We start from the raw sequence: 5,147 nt of genomic DNA on the forward strand, positions 1-5,147 counted from the left end.
TGGTAACCTCGCTGTTGTCTGATGACACTGATTTATTTTGTCCTCATTATCTTCCTTTTGTAGATATCTAATATTTAATGGTTATAAACTCTATTTACTTTCATTTGTAGACATTTCTTGCAATGCTGTGAGCTATGAGTTCTGGGTAACCATTAATTTTGGAGAGTTTTTCACCTACTCAACAAGTGAAGACCTATATCTGTTCAACAAAAACCTAACACAGGTGAGAATTTTTCAAACATATCATGGTCAACCATATATAACTTTAACACAATTGCCAGTAGGACTCCTGGGATTTCAAAGTGCATTCCCAACAATGAACTGTTATTGATTCTTCTCACAGGACCGTGGGAGACTTATACATGTTGTAGAGCTGTTAGAAATTTATGATCCCTTATACAACAGCCTAGATTAATAAAAAAATAAAGAACAAACTAAATATGTCAATATTGGGTTTTTAGACAGGGCTGATAGATCATCATCATCAACATTTACTTATAAAGTGCCAGCAAATTCCGTAACACTCTACAACTGTGGACAAACACAGTTCATGTATTTGTGGAATGAATAGGATTGGCACATTCAAAAATGTAGTACTGTGCTCTATCTTTGTATGTGCTTGAAATACATGTCAATACTGGCATTATGAGGATACTGTTATTATAAAGATTTTTTATTTTTTTTATTATTTTTTTTCTCACTGTTCTGTTACTCTCTCTTCCTACTATGCCTCCCCGCTCTCACTCCATACCCATACTCTCCCCCCGCCACACCTCTCTCGTTCCTCCCCACCCTCCCCCACGCGCTGCTCATCTTGCTAACCTTATCCCCATCTCCCCCCTCTCCTCTCCCCCTTTCTCCTGTGCCCTCTGGAATGCCAGATCCTTCCGCAAAAAGCTGACTGCTGTCCACGACCTCTTTCTATCCAGCTCCTTTAACCTTCTTGCCATTACTGAAACCTGGCTCTCCGACTCTGACACTGCCTCCCCCGCTGCCCTCTCCTATGGTGGCCTCTCCTTCACCCACTCCGCCAGGCCTGGTGCCCGCCCAGGCGGTGGAGTGGGCCTCCTCCTTTCCTCCACCTGTACTTTTCGTGTCATTCCCCCTGAACCCTCCCTCTCCTTCTCCTCCTTCGAAGCCCACTCCATCCGCCTCTTCTACCCCATCCACCTCCGCGTCACTGTCATCTACCGCCCCCCTGGCCCCACCTCCCTCTTCCTTGACAACTTTGCTGCCTGGCTTCCTCACCACCTCTCCTCCGACCTCCCCTCAATCATTCTCGGTGACTTTAATTTCCCCATCGACAACCCCACCGACCCTGCTTCCTGCAAACTGCTCACCCTCTCTTCCTCCCTTGGTCTCACCCAATGGACCTCCTCCTCTACCCACTGCCTTGGTCACTCTCTTGATCTGGTCTTCTCCTACCTTTGTAATCTCTCTGACTTCTCCATCTCGCCCTTTTCTCTTTCTGACCACCATCTCCTCTCCTTCTCCCTCTCCTCTTCTCCTGCTCCCCTCCCCCTGCCCAAACCAACTCTGTCCATACGCAACCTCAACGCTCTCGACCCTGTCTCTCTGTCCTCTCTCGATACCCTCCTTTCTCCCCTTTCCTCCCAGGCCTGCCCCAACCAGGCGGTCTCCCTCTACAATCAAACCCTCACCTCCGCTCTGGATGCAGTCGCCCCTGACCACTCCGTCCACCCCCGCTGCTCCAAACCCCAAACCTGGCACTCCAAATTTACCAGCTATCTCCAAAAATGCTCCCGTACCGCCGAACGTCACTGGAGAAAATCTCGCTCCCTGGCTGACTTCCTCCACTTTAAATTCACCCTTTCATCCTACAGCTCTGCCCTCTCTCTCGCCAAACAATCTTTCTTTAAATTCCTCATCTCTTCCCAGTCCTCTAACCCCCGCCGCCTCTTCACCACCTTCAGCACTCTCCTGGCCCCCTCCCCTCCCCCCACCCTCTCCTCCCTGACTGCCTCCGACTTCGCCTCCTTTTTCTCCTCTAAAATTGAGGCCATCCGACTTGAAATCTCCTCCTCCACTCTCTCTTCTACCCCTCCCACTCTTCCGTCCTCCCCCCCTAAACACCTTCCCCTCCACTCCTTCCGCCCCACCACGGGCGAGGAAGTCCACTCTCTCATTTCTAACTCCCCCCTACTACCTGTCCCCTGGATCCCATCCCCTCCCACCTTCTTCGCTCCCTTTCCCCCACCACCTGCTCCCAACTCGCTCACCTCTTTAATCTCTCCCTCTCCTCCGGCATCTTCCCCTCCTCCTTCAAACATGCTCTCGTATCCCCCATTCTTAATAAGCCTAATCTCGACCCCACTTCTCTCTCGAACTATCGCCCCATATCTCTTCTCCCCTTTGCCTCCAAAATTCTCGAGAGGCTCGTCTGCAGCCGTCTCACCTCCTACCTTTCTGAACACTCCCTCCTTGATCCTCTCCAGTCTGGTTTCCGCCCCCTTCACTCCACTGAAACTGCCCTGGCTAAAGTCACCAATGACCTCCTCTCTGCTAAAGCCAGGGGTCACTTCTCCCTTCTCATCCTCCTTGATCTCTCTGCAGCCTTCGACACCGTTGACCACCCCCTCCTCCTCCACACCCTCCAGTCTCTCGGCCTCTCTGGCCCTGTCCTGTCCTGGTTCACCTCTTACCTCGCTGACCGATCATTCTCTGTCACCACCACTGAGTCTCTCTTCCCCCCCCCGTCCACCCTTCCAATCGGGGTCCCCCAGGGCTCTGTTCTAGGCCCCTTACTCTTCTCTCTATACACCTCCTCCCTGGGTGAACTCATCAGCTCCTTCGGCTTCAACTACCACCTTTACGCTGACAACACTCAACTATACCTCTCCTCTCCTGATCTCTCTCCCTCCCTCCTCTCTAGGGTGTCTGCCTGCCTCTCTGCCATCTCCTCCTGGATGTCCTCTCGATTCCTCAAACTCAACCTCGCCAAAAAACCGAGCTGATAGTTTTTCCTCCCCCCCATACCTCATCCCCTGTCGACCTCTCCATCACTGTCGACAACTCCTCTATCTCCTCTGTCCCCCAACTTCGCTGCCTTGGTGTCACCCTCGACTCCTCTCTCTCCTTTGGCCCCCATATCCTCTCTCTTGCTAAATCCTGCCGCTTCCAGCTGCGTAACATCGCTCGCATCCGGCACTTTCTCTCCCAAGATGCCACTTAATGCCTTATTCACTCTCTGATCTTCTCCCGCTTGGACTACTGCAACCTCCTCCTTACTGGCCTCTCCCTCTCTCATCTCGCTCCCCTTCGGTCTGTACTTAACGCATCCGCTAGGCTTATCTTCCTTTCTCGCCGCTCCTCTTCTGTCTCCCCCCTCTACCAATCCCTCCACTGGCTCCCCTTCCCCTACAGAACTCTGTTCAAGCTCCTCACTCTTACATACAAGGCCCTCGCCAACTCCACTGCACCCTACATCTCCTCCCTCCTCTCTACTCATGCTCCATCCCGTCCTCTCCGATCTGCCAATGACCGTCGCCTATCTTCCCCCCTCATCACCTCCTCCCACGCGCGTGTCCAAGACTTTGCCCGCGCTGCCCCCCTCCACTGGAACAAGCTCCCTCCATCCATCAGGACTTCCCCTAACCTTGCCAGTTTCAAACGGGCTTTAAAAACCCACCTTTTTCTTAAAGCCTTCCAGTCTCCCACTTAACTACCTACCTTATCCTTTGCCTCTCCCCCTTCTTTCCCCTTCCCTGCCTCCGTCCCTCTACTCTCCCTCTCTCCCCTGTGTTTCTTCATCTGTCCACCCCTCCCCTTAGATTGTTCGCTTCTCTGAGCAGGGCCATTTCTCCTCCTGTTTCCACCACTCCTAACTCTGCTCTCCAGCTACTTAGCCCTCCTCCTCGAGGACCCTCCACCCCCCATCCCCTCTGGGGGTCTCCCTGTCTTCTACGCCCTCCTTCTTGGGCTCCGTTGTTTGCGGATCCTCCCTCCCCCTTCCCCCGCCCTCTCTAGCTGTGCATTGAGCTTACTGAGTTACTGTGCTTTATGTTTACTGTACTGTGCTGTCTCACCTTGTATTGTAATTCGTTTTTGTCCCTGTACAGCGCCACGGACACCTTGTGGCGCCCTATAAATAAAAATTAATAAAAATTAATAATAATTATAAAGATGGTGATATATCATGGGATGAATCCATTTCACGCACATGTGTGCAGTGAATATAACTGGTGTTAAGTGAGCATGGTATTATAAAGATTGAGCATTGTACTATTGAAATGATTATAGTGATCTTGAATTAAAGAAGCTAAAATCATAACTATTTTTCAGGGTGTTTTGTCTCCGACTACCACGGCTGACCTTGTGACCAGAGCAGATGTTATTGCTAATGAAACCTTGCTCGTTTCATTCTTAAGTAAGATCGAAGTGGAAAATGTCACCGTCTTTGTGGAAGCCATCGTATCTGCTGCTGAAAAGGTACACAAGTGTGAAACTGGATTCTGACATCTACAAAATGTGTTACAATCATAACTTCGGGAAAGCATGGGGGCACAGCAGCTAGAATTGTGGCCACATAGTCATAAAGTTATGGGTTCCATTCCAACGAGTACCCTGTCAGTGTTGAGCTTGCATGACCTCCCCATGTTTCTTGGGCTTCCTCTGGGTGCTTCAGCACATCCCATTGTCCAAACTCATACCAATGTCCTCATTGGAAGCTGACAAATATGGATCCTAATGTCTGTGATGTGGAATATAAACCAAAAGCTCCAACGGGACAGGGACTGAGATCAAAGATTCAACGTTCTCTGTGCAGCACTGTGCAATATGGTAGCACTATAGAAATACTCATTTATGAACAGATTACATTAATTCATTATGTGAAGGAGTCTCTCAAAATAATCATTCTTGTAAAAATCTGAAATGTACGTTTTTGAGTGAATCTTTATGAATCGCCTCTTTTGTGCTTGTAGGAAAATCTGTCAGAAGAACAAATAACACGAATCAAGGAGACTCTACTGGCTGTGGAGCTTCAGCAGTTGGAGACCACATTCATTACTTATAGCACACAACAGTGGACAATTTTGTTTGAAAACTACTTAGTTGTCCTACTTCCCTATTTCAACCAAACTCTTCTTCAGATTCTTCCAACTGACATCTCCTGCTCTTCCTACCAA

The sequence above is a fragment of the Mixophyes fleayi genome, chromosome 7 (assembly GCF_038048845.1).
Source record: "Mixophyes fleayi isolate aMixFle1 chromosome 7, aMixFle1.hap1, whole genome shotgun sequence".
In the NCBI taxonomy this organism is placed as follows: domain Eukaryota; kingdom Metazoa; phylum Chordata; class Amphibia; order Anura; family Limnodynastidae; genus Mixophyes; species Mixophyes fleayi.